General features: G+C 42.7%; 1 protein-coding gene across 2 annotated transcripts in view; it reads right to left on the bottom strand.

The window, feature by feature from the left end:
* The window catches only part of PTGER1 (prostaglandin E receptor 1), a 111670-nt gene that overhangs the window by 91614 nt on the left and 7797 nt on the right, over positions 1–12259 (bottom strand). Inside the window, exon 1 of one of the 2 annotated variants that reach the window (XM_033925464.1) lies at positions 2643–3660. The exons of the other annotated variant lie outside the window; for it this stretch is intronic. The gene's annotated coding sequence lies outside the window, so the exon portion shown is untranslated. Of the gene's footprint in view, positions 1–2642; positions 3661–12259 lie in introns of those variants that run through there. 2 annotated transcript variants of the gene reach the window in all.

Below are 12259 nucleotides of genomic sequence, written 5' to 3'. Positions count from 1 at the left end.
TAAGATCTGTGCCTTATTCTTAGCCTTGCCAGGGATACAGGAATGTTCTCTTCCGAAACCCCTCTGCTGCAGAATGCATTCCCTGCCTCCTTTCTCTCCCCCCACCTCACTTACTTTGAATTTATATTTAGCAAGGCATAAGGCCAGGGGCCTGCGGGATCCAGTCAGTCTCACATCTAGTGCCATCTCATGGACCTCTCTAGAAACATAGAAATAGACGGCAGATAAGGGCCACGGCCCATCCAGTCTGCCCACCCTAATGTCCCTCCCCTACCTTTGTTCTGTGAATAGATCCCATGTGCCTATCCCATTTGGCCTTAAAATCAGGCACGCTGCTGGCCTCAATCACCTGCAGTGGAAGACTATTCCAGCGATCAACCACCCTTTCAGTGAAAAAGAATTTCCTGGTGTCACCTCGAAGTTTCCCGCCCCTGATTTTCCATGGATGCCCTCTTGTTGTCGTGGGGCCCCTGAAAAAGAAGATATCTTCCTCCGTCTCGATGCGGCCCTTAAGATACTTGAACGTCTCGATCATGTCCCCCCTGTTCTCAAATCTGGTTGATCTCCAGTATTAAAACGAAAACAAAGAATTGACCCTTGTTACTCCACAGAAAGGGATCCAAGAGAGGCTGTGGAGAGTTGATGTTCCAGATGTAGGCTTTATTAAAAGTACAACTTAATAATCCACATAAAAGTATCTAGGACCCAATATACTGGGAGCTATGGACCTAACACAGTCTGTGTTTTGACAATACAGGCTTCTTGGTGGGGGTCCCTAAAGGTCCCAAGATGAAAGCTCGTGGATTAAAAACAAATTCAGAAAATGCTCTGCGCTGATGAGCAGTACTCAGAAGCGGGAGAAAAAAGATCTCCAGTATTAACAGAAAAAGCTGGTCGCAGTGGGCGAGATCATTCCTACTTAAGAACAGGAAATCGGCACGGGACAATTCACAAGGCTCCTGAATCAGGCGGAGTCAAGGCAAGGCCTGGGACTGGAACTTAAGAATCCAAATCCATTGGTTAGACCCACATCAGGACAAGCATTTTATTCAAGCAAAGAGCCCGACTTAATACTTGGGGGCCAAATATATCAGACAGCAAAGAAGATGGAAACAAATACATGGAAGTATGAATCTGGGATACAAGTTCAAATCCCACATGCCTGCAGAAACTACAGCGCTATGCCCTCCTATTGGAGATTAAAAAGGGCAATCTCAGCTGCTCCCATCTGGCATAGAGCTCTCTTGGATGTCCTGTGTGTTTTTACCCTGGCTTTAATTCTAGATCACTTAGAAATTTTTAGAAGCGTTTAATCAAAATTTAAATAAAACTTGGAGACTGTGCCCAGGTTGAATCTGGTGATCTGCACAGGTTCCACTTCATTAATCTCTGTCTACTTATCATTTCTATAGCAGTGAAAGGCGTACGCAGTGCTGTACATTTAACATTCAATAGATGGTCCCTTCTCAGAAGAGCTTACAATCTAATTTAGACAGACAGGACATCTCAGGGTTGGGGAGATTCTGGTAGAAGGAATGATACAATGGGTATGGGTACCTGCCAGCGAGTGAGAGTTAAGAGTTGAAAGTAGCTTCAAAAAGTAGGCTTGAGCTTGGATTTGAAGACTACCAGAGACAGAGCAAGACATATTGACCCTGGCAGCCTGTTCCAGCCATACGGTGCATCAATTCTGGGGCATAGACTGTAGAAGCCTGCCTGGTACTGGTCTTACCTCCCAACTTCCAAAGCTTTCCTTTAATTGGATTCCATCCTTTCTCTATATAGTGTTCCTCTCAATTACGGTACTCTGTTTTTTTCTAGGTGTGACCTCCTGCGATTTCTAATCACACATTCTGTTTTGATAAAACGTAGGCGGGATAGCTAATTCTGGAATAATGGAGAAGCCAAAAAACACACAGCATGACTGGCGCTGCCTGTGCTGATTTGCCATTTACGTTCTTTCATGCTTCCTTGCTGGGCTATGGCTTGGAGCTTGGTAGCAAGGTGCTTGGGGATGAGCTGGCTTTCCCTGGAGAGAGTCTCTGTTACTAATGTGTTCACTAGAAAAATCAATTCAGCTCTTATTGGAAAGATCAAAGTGTTTGCTTGTTCCCAGTAGAATTAAGTGGGAGGGGGTATGTCCGATAGGACTGGGGTCCCACGTGATCATGCATCGGTGGTGAGGAAGGCAATGTGCTCTGGAAGTCCTGTGGCTGGTAGATGCTGCAGGGCAAAGTTTCCATAGGCCTCAGAAAAGCAGCACATAAAGAGTCCCTCTAGCTACCAAAAGACAGTTAACTGCACACCAGTGAACAAACTCAGACTATGCAGATACACTTATACAATCTGTGTGTCTGTAGAGCTATGAGTGGAGGAGTAGCCCAATACTTAAGTGTGGTGGGTTGGGAACTGGGTGAAGCTACTTATGGCCCTGGGCAAAAATCACCCATTGCTCCGAGCGTGAGCGCAGTGGGGGAATAGAGAAGCCACAGAAAGGCAGCTCCTCGGTACTTCCAGCTTAGCTGTTTCTGGGGTCAATCTTCATTTACAGCTTCTCTCGCCACGGGCTCTGAATCGCCACCAGCTGTCACTCTTAAGTACCTCCTTTTTCAATAGCTGTAAATGCTTCTTCTGCAACATACCGTTATCTCCCCAATGCAGGGGTCAAAAGGGCCATCTTGGAGCCTGAAGCACCAGAAGCTCTGGGACATGGAGGGGTTGTGGATCGGTAGATCAGCCACATTCAGCTGCAGCCCTGGGAGAGCGCTGTGTGTGCTGGAGTTCAATCTAGCTACGAGAAACACACAAAGCCAAAGCCTCTATTTAAAGCAGTTTATTTTAACCCTTTACATATAAAATACAAAAATATCTACAAAGTTCAAAAAGCAGCAGACATCCAACCTCCTCCCCACAGTCCCAGAACCAGCAGAAAAGCACAGGCCCGAGGAAGAGTCCACCAGGCAGAACGGAACCAGAAAGAAGACTGGTCTGTCCTCTCCCCTATCCCATCACAGATATCCCCGCAGTCAGAAGGGCTTCAGGCCCTCCTCCCCTACATTTTAGCTCACGCAGCGCTGCTTTGCGTCAGCCCCCATTACTCAGACTTACACAAGTTTGCAATGCCCTCCCAGCTAGGAGATATTGGTGATCCAGCTTCTAAACATCACTATTTCCCCAAGCTATCACATACCCTTATCACTGGATCTGATGAGTGGTGTATAACCAATGAGTTTCTGTGTAGGACTCTCCGCTATCCTACCACTTAAGACTATCACCAAGGTAATCCGTTGAGGGTTTTTTTTGTAGGTTGTGCAATCACAGTTGTGGAGAAACAGTATAGCAGCAATATTGTACCTCAAAAGAAAGGGTGAGAAACATTTTTTTAAAAGACATTACGTTAAAAACCTCTTCCTCAAAACCTTAGCATTCGAGGATGCAGCTTGCCACACATGCCAGTGGGCCTTATTCCAGTTTACATTTCAAAACACGCTGAAGCTTCGCCAAGCCCCATCTTTCATTATCCCTTTTCTCTAAACAGACTTCAAACTCAAGCTCAATACTGAGAAGACAAAATTCTTTGTCGCTTCACCGCGCCCTCTTGACACCAAAACCCCACTAGACATCAACAAACATAACTACCCCATTCAGCCCACCATTAAAATACTGGGTGTAACTCTGGACCAATGCCTCACCATGAAAGATCAGGTGGACTCCCTAATCAAAAAGAGTTTTTTCACCCTCTGGAAACTTAAATCCATTAAAGCATACTTTGATAACTCTGCCTTCAGAATCTTGGTACAATCCCTCGTAGTAAGTCAAGTCGACTACTGTAACATCGCCTACTTAGCAATCCCCCAAAAGAATATGCGACGATTACAACTAATGCAAAACACTGCAGTCAGACTAATCTTCGGTCTAAAGAAGTTCGATCACGTGACGCCATACTTCAAACAGCTACACTGGCTGCCGATGGAAGCTCGTGTAAAGTTTAAGTTCGCCTGCCTCTGTTTTAAAGTTTTCTACGGTCTAACCCCTAAATACATCACTGACCTCTTCTCCTTCTCAGCCAACAAACACAAGAGAAGCTCCCACTCGCACTTCGTTTCTCCCCCGGTTAGAGGATGCAAACTAAGGCTGCCCTATGGGGTAAAGACCTAGAACAACTCCTATTGCCCACCACTCATGAGGTATTCAGGAAACGCCTCAAAACTCACCTATTCCTGAAATACCTAGACAGCTGCCCCTCTTCCCTCCTTCCCCTCTCTTGCCCTTTCTCCCCATTGTTCCCACATCCCTTAAGTTAACTCAACTTGTACTCCACTAATCTTCTGTAAACCGCATAGAACTTAACGGTATTGCGGTATATAAACTGTTATTATTATTATTAAACAGAGGAGGCGTCTCCTACAGAAAAAATATGCAAAGCAGCCGGGAGAGTTATATTTTGGCTTAACTCTGCCTACCAGAATTCACTTCATTCTTCTAATCCTTCCACTATCTATTTTTCACTATCCTTTCCCCAATTTGATATATACATATGAGGGTAAATCAAAAAGTAAAAGGCAAAATTCATGTAATGGCTTGAAAAGAAGTGAGCGCTTTTCCACCTAGTCTCCACGCAAGACGACGCATTTGTTGTATCGTTCAACTAGTTTCTGCATTCCTGCAGAAAGGTTTTTCGGCTGCTCCCAAAGCCCGGTGAGCTCGGCTTCCTTTACTTCATCATGCTTTGCCTTTTGCTCTCCGTGTCTCGTCGCCAGTGACAATTCTCTCCAGAATACTCAGATCTTCTTCATACCGTCCGCGCTCACGTCTCGGGAACTGGATTGCCACCTCCACTTGCTGTTGCTTGTGCAGATCAGTAAATCCTTTGGGAACCCATCGTGTGCGGACTTTCCCGTATCCCAAATCATTGTGCATTATGGCAAATGGAGATCCGTAGCTGATCTCCAAATTTGCAGCCAATTGAGACACCCTTGTCCATCTGTCTTCTCTAATCAAGGCAACCGCCCTGTTGATGTGCTCTTGGGTGCGTGATGCTGACGGCCGTTGGTTACACCTGTTCTTCCCACTTTAAATCTTCCGTTGAGTCATGCTGCTTTGTCCATACTGAATCAACATCAGATGGTGAATTTCCACAGCTTTCACTCCTTCTGCCCAAAGAAAGCGCACTACTGCACGTTGTTCTTCGATGGTAACATAGTACATGGCGGCCGATAAAGACCCGAATGGTCCATCCAGTCTACCCAACCTGATTCCATTGAAATTTATTTTTTTAAATTTTTTCTTCTTTGCTATTTCTGGGCAAGAATCCAAAGCTCTGTGCTTGGGTTCCTACTGCCGAAATCTCCGTTAAAACCTACTCCAGCCCATCTACACCCTACCAGCCATTGAAGCCCTCCCTGGCCCATCCCCCAGCAAATGGCCATATACAGACCCAGACCGTGCAAGTCTGCCCAGTACTGGCCTTAGTTCTTCAATATTTACTATTATTTTCTGATTCTAGATCCTCTGTGTTCACCCCACGCTTCTTTGAACTCCGTCACCGTTTTCCTCTCCACCACCTCTCTCGGGAGCGCATTCCAGGCATCCACTACCCTCTCCGTAAAGTAGAATTTCCTAACATTGCTTTTGAATCTACCAACCTCAAATTATGTCATCTGGTTTGACCATTTTCCTTTCTCTGGAAAAGATTTTGTTCTACGTTAATACCCTTCAAGTATTTGAACGTCTGAATCGTATCTCCCGTCTCTCCTTTCCTCTAGGGTATACATAGATGGTGCAATCTTGCAATAGAGCGTCCGTGTTTCTGATCTGGTGGCTGCCACACGACTAAAAGCCGAACGCTGCACTGTGCGTGGATGAACTATGTACGAGTAGATATGTTGCATTTCACTAGCTCTGTTCCAGTTATTGCGTAATTTAACAATCGCCTGAATTGCCCTCTTATGACGCTTTCCTTCTTTAAGCCGTCAAATCAACCTCGCAAACACTGTACAGAACACCCAAACTGTCAGCATGCATAGCATGGTTCGCTAGAATTAGTGCATTTTTGGTTTGATCGACATGTGAAACATCCCTCTTAACGCCATTTTTAGGATTGTGGCGACCAATTCCTCAAAGGAACATAGGAGATCCGCTGTTCTCAGGATGGCCTTATTTCTAACCAAAGGTAGACAACCTGGATAGCTTACAACACGTTTCCCGACATTCAGTTCCTGCCTCCATTCCAAGGGCTGATTTGTCTGCTCCAATGGTCCCTGGCAAATACGCAGCCCCAAATCTTTCAAATAACCCAGAGCGCAAAGACCCACACTCAGCAGCTCTATAGATCTGAAAGTATTGATGTTGTTTCTGCCTTAGTATTTTTAAACCCTGCAATTGTACATCTGGCTGAAACTGAGCTCTGGTTAAGCTCTAGTGACTTGGGAGTATTAACAGGATACAAACAGCACACATGCTCAGTTTTGAGATCCTTGCGTCCAATTTTGAGTCCTTGGAATATCTTTATTGAACTAGTGTTATAGGTAAAGGTGATGTTTCAAAGGAGGCGAAGACTGTGGCAAAAACCGCCTTTCAACTTAACTTATCCAATACCTGCCTGATTGTTGTAATTCCTGCTGGTGGCCACTGTATAACCACCCTTACAAACTTAACCAGGAGATACGTGACAACTGCACCCGTCAACTGCTGTCCTCAATTCTATGCCTCCCTATGTTAAGTGTGGCTTCTGAATATTTTTTCAAGAAACAGAACTGGAACTGTGATATCTAAGTTAACCAATGTTACTTGGCCGCAACTCCATAAATCCCTCCTGTGGTCTTTGTAAAACTATAATTATAGCCCAGTTACAGTCTTTACATACAAGCCGTGTTTTAAGAACATAAGAGTTGCCGTACTGGGACGGACTGAAGGTCCATCAAGCCCAGGATTCCGACAGTGGTCAACCCTGGCAGAACTTCAAAGAGTATTGCATGATGAGGCCTTAAAACATAGAAAGAGGGAAGATAATCCAATGAATGATACAATTAATCAATCAATTTTAATGGAATTTTTAACTAGTAATAGCCATTATAGCATCTAATCAATCATATCTAAATAGATGAATTCCTAATATATCTAATTAATTAATTTCCTTATTGAGTATTCAAAGAAATCAGTGGTGGACAGATCATAAATTATCCAGACCTCTTATGATATATACCATTCCAAGTTCCTGTCTTGTATATTGTTGTAATCATCTATGTCCACCACCCCCTACCAAATTAATTGGTTATTTTACTTAAATTTAGTTAACTATTATTCTCACTAACTTTATTGCTATATACTCTGTAGAAAATTAAAATAATCAACTCATTTTCAAATACTTAATCTTATTAATTCATTTTGATATCCTAAATTCATATTGTATTGAAATTTAATAATTTGATAAAGATAGAAAAGCATAAAGTGCATGTGCCTAGGAGAACTTAAAAATGTAAATAGATCAGTTGATTAATTATTTTATTTGGATTTTAACAGTGATTATCACTAAGCTTTATTATCATGTGCTCTATAGAAAATTAAAGTAGTTAATTTATTTGCATTTCCTTCATCTTATTAATTTGTTTTAATGTCCTAAAGTCATATTCTATTAAAATATAAAAATTTGGTAAATATACAAAAAAATATAAAGAGCAAAAAGTGCATGTGCCAAAGAGATCTTAAAAATGTGAATAGATCAATTGATTAATTATTTTATTTGGATTTTAACTGTGATCACTAAGGGGTCCTTTTATCAAGCTGCGCTAGCAGGGTTAGCCCGTCGGACATTTCATCACGCGCTAACCCCCGCGGCAAGCAAAAAAACTAATGCCTGCTCAATGCAGGCGCTAGCGGCTAGCACGGTAGGCGGTTTAATGCACGGTATTATGCGCATTAAACCCCTACTGCAGCTTGATAAAAGGATCCTTTAGTGATAATCACAGTTAAAATCCAAATAAAATAATTAATCAGTTGATCTATTTACATTTTTATGATCTCTTCGGCACATGCACTTTTTGCTCTTTATATTCTTTTCTATATTTACCAAATTTTTATATTTTAATAGAATATGACTTTAGGACATTAAAACAAATTAATAAGATGAAGGAAATGCAAATAAATTAACTACTTTAATTTTCTATAGAGCACATGATAATAAAGCTTAGTGATAATCACTGTTAAAATCCAAATAAAATAATTAATCAACTGATCTATTTACATTTTTAAGTTCTCCTAGGCACATGCACTTTATGCTTTTCTATCTTTATCAAATTATTAAATTTCAATACAATATGAATTTAGGATATCCAAATGAATTAATAAGATTAAGTATTTGAAAATGAGTTGATTATTTTAATTTTCTACAGAGTATATAGCAATAAAGTTAGTGAGAATAATAGTTAAGTAAATTTAAGTAAAATAACCAATTAATTTGGTAGGGGGTGGTGGACATAGATGATTACAACAATATACAAGACAGGAACTTGGAATGGTATATATCATAAGAGGTCTGGATAATTTATGATCTGTCCACCACTGATTTCTTTGAATACTCAATAAGGAAATTAATTAATACTAGTTTTAAAGTAGATATATTAGGAATTCATCTATTTAGATATGATTGATTAGATGCTATAATGGCTATTACTAGTTAAAAATTCCACTAAAATTGATTGATTAATTGTATCATTCATTGGATTATCTTCCCTCTTTCTTTGCAACAGAACTTCAAAGAGTAGCAACATTCCAGAGCTGAGATTGTGATGTCATAATGCCTCATTCCATCAATGCCTAAGAGCCAAACTCAGCAGTGATGTCACAATGGGTTGACTGTCCTATACCTGGCTCACAAAAGAACATAAGACAGAGCGAAGGTCCATCAAGCCCAGGATCCTGCTTCCAACGGTGGCCAACCCAGGTCCCAAGTCCCTGGCAGAAGCCCAATGAGTAGCAACATTCCAGAGCTGAGATTGTGATGTCATAATGCCTCATTCCACCAATGCCTAAGAGCCAACCTCAGCAGTGACTTGATTGTCCTCAGCCAACCTCAGCAATGGCTTGATTGTCCTTTACTTGGCTCACCTACGAGCATAAGAGGTGCCTTACTGGGACAGACCGAAGGTCCATCAAGTCCAGGATCCTGATTCCCACAGTGGCCAACCCCCAGGTCCCAAGTACTAAGCTAGATCCCAAGTAGCAAAACAGATTTTCTGCTGCTTATCCTACGAATAAGCAGTGGAGTTCCCCAAGTCCATCTCAAGAATGGCCTATGGACTTTTAACTGATTTTACCACATTCTCTAGCATTGAATTCCAGAGTTTAATTACACATTGTGTGAAGAAATATTTTCTCCAGTTTACTGTCAATCTACTATCGTACTTCATTGTTTCATTGCATACCACCCTAGTCCTAGCATTTTTGGAGAATGAACAAGCGGTTCACATCTCCCCTTTCCACTAAGAACATAAAAACATAAGAAGTTGCCTCCGCTGAGGCAGACCAGAGGTCCATCTTGCCCAGCGGTCTGCTCCCGCGGCGGCCCATCAGGCCTATTGCCTGAAACAGGGGTCCCTAACTAATTTTGTAATTTACCTCTACTCCTATCTGTACCCCTCAATCCCTTTGTCCTCCAGGTACTTATCCAAACCTTCTTTGAAGCCCTGTAGCGTGCTCCTGCTTATCACATCCTCCGGTAGCGCGTTCACTTCTTATTTTATAAACTTTTATCATATCTCCCTGAATCAGCTCTTCAAGCTGAAGAGCTTCTCATAGGGAAGTCTTCCCATCCCTTTTATCATTTTTGCCACCCTTGTCTGAACCTTTTCTAATTCCGCTATATCTTTTTTGAGATTATGGTGACCAGAACTGCACACAGTATTTGAGGTGCGGCCATACCATAGAGCGATACGAGGGCATTATAACATTTTCATCTTGATTTTCCATTCCTTTCCTGACAATTCCTAACATTCTCTTTGCTTTCTTAGCAGCCGCCGCACATTGAGCTGAGGGTTTCAACGTATCCTCAACCATGACACCCAGATCCTTTTCCTGGGCTGTGACTCCTATTGTTCGGGTTCCTCTTTCCGACATGGATCACTTTGCTCTTGCTCACATTAAACGTCATCTGCCATTTTCACACCCAGTCACACAAGGCCCTCTTGCAATTTTTCACAATCCTCTTGTGATTTAACAACTTTGAGTAACTTTATGTCATCAGCAAATTTAATTCTCTCACTAGTTACTCCCATCTCTAGATCGTTGATAAATATGTTAAAAAGCAGCGTTCCCAGCACAGACCCCTGGGAATCCCACTATTTATCTCACAAAAATACCTCTCTGTTACACTCTTTAAATACTTTAAAGGTAGAAAACAGTGATAAGTGTTCTTTCATTAGACTTAAATCCTCGAAGACTGCTTTATAAGAGGAGGGGCCTCAGATCCCCGTGCGCTGTCAGTAAGTTAACTCAACAGCCGCAATAGATAGGGAAATAACCTCATCAGCCTCCTGCCTAGCAATTCACAAATTCTATTGCAACTAAATAGTCAAAAAAGTGAAGTAAAAAACTTAGCTTAGGCAGGGAAAATGATTTAGACGATGAAATTCCTGCTGCCTTTGCTAGTCCACTTCCGCCAATGTAAAGCTGGCTGGCTTTTCGCTATGTAGCTGCGTCAGGGCGGTGGACTCTCGGCGATTCTATTCACGCTCAAATCCCACTATTTACCCTTCTCCATTGAGATTGTTGACCATTGAAACCCACTTTCCGTTTTCTGTCTTTCAACCAGTTCTTAATCCATAATAGGATATTACCTCCCATCCCATGACTTTGTAATTTCCTCAGAGGTCTTTCATGAGGTACTTTGTCAAATGCCTTTTGAAAATCCAAATATCAACCGGCTGTAGCTTTAAAGGGACATAAAACGTAATACAGTACTTCCCGATATTCGCGGGGGTTCCGTTCCAGGAACCCCTGCGAATGTTGAAAAACCGCAAATACAGTTTTTAGCATGGGAGACAGGAGAGGGCAGCCGCAGTGCCGGCGAGTGAAGGAAATCGCTCACGGTATGCTCCGACCGCCTCTTCCTGTACTAAAGTCGGGCCTCACCAATCAGAAACTGCTTTGACACGCAGCTCCTGATTGGTAAGTCCCGACTTTAGTACAGGAAGAGGAGGTTGGAGCATACTGCGAGTGATTTTCTTCACTCGCCGGAGCGCCAGCTGCCCTCTCCTGCTTGGTCATTCGCGGCCAGAAAACACCGCGAATCGCGGACCGTGAATTCGCAGACGAGCACTGGATTGTATTCTTCCCTAACCCATCTGGTCCCTGTGCCTTTCCCGTTTTAAGATCAGTTTTTCTGTAATTGGCACCTTGATCTTATTGTGTGGAAGTCTTTACACAAATTACGGCAAGGGCCAGAGAGTTCGATACCGAAAAGTATTATACATTCGTGGTGATTCTCATCTGCCGCGGAGAAACCTAACCTAACAGAACAGCATGTACTGGTCAGCATGAAACGCCAAGGACGTTCCTCGATCACTATAGGGAACAGTTTGATTCTTAAGGGGATAACAACCGCACTCCAAATCAAATCGTCTTTGGATAGATCAAGTCCCAATAAGATAGCGATCGCCGTTTCATCGTAAATTTCAGATTAAATCAATACCTTTGGCTCTGTGTTTAACACTCAACTGGATGATTAAGTGCATTGTTAAACAGAATAGTTCATCAAGGCAGAAGCCCAAACAGCATGTTTAAATAAAGAGAACAAAAACCCAGTTCTAAGAGTACAGTTACCAGTTTTGGTAGGCGTGGGAGCTTCATGAAGGTGTGGGAGGAGAAGGAAGGAGGATACTCTTGTAAAGTCTGCTTTCTTGGGGAATCACAGGTTGCATAACTGATGTGGAGAAAAATGTAATAACGTTATAGAGTAAGAACAGAAAATGAAAAGATATAGAGGAGGAATAGTGGTATTAACCTTTTCAAGTGAGGCAGCGAGACCTAGTGGCCCAGCAATCTGAGCTTGGCAAGGGAACCGGTGTCAGGTCAAAAGCGCGCCAGACAATTGAGCGCAGCGCGGGGGTGTGCGCCGCACAAAATTACTGTTTTTAGGGCTCCGACGGGGGGGGGGGGCGTGGGGGGGAACCCCCCCCACTTTACTTAATAGAGATCGCGCCGCGTTGTGGGGGGTTTGGGGGGTTGTAACCCCCCACATTTTACTGAAAACTTCACTTTTTCC

The sequence above is a fragment of the Geotrypetes seraphini genome, chromosome 16 (genome assembly GCF_902459505.1).
Source record: "Geotrypetes seraphini chromosome 16, aGeoSer1.1, whole genome shotgun sequence".
Taxonomy (NCBI): Eukaryota; Metazoa; Chordata; class Amphibia; order Gymnophiona; family Dermophiidae; genus Geotrypetes; species Geotrypetes seraphini.
Note: the sequence above shows the minus strand (reverse complement) of the source record. Positions and strands in the feature narration are given on the sequence as shown.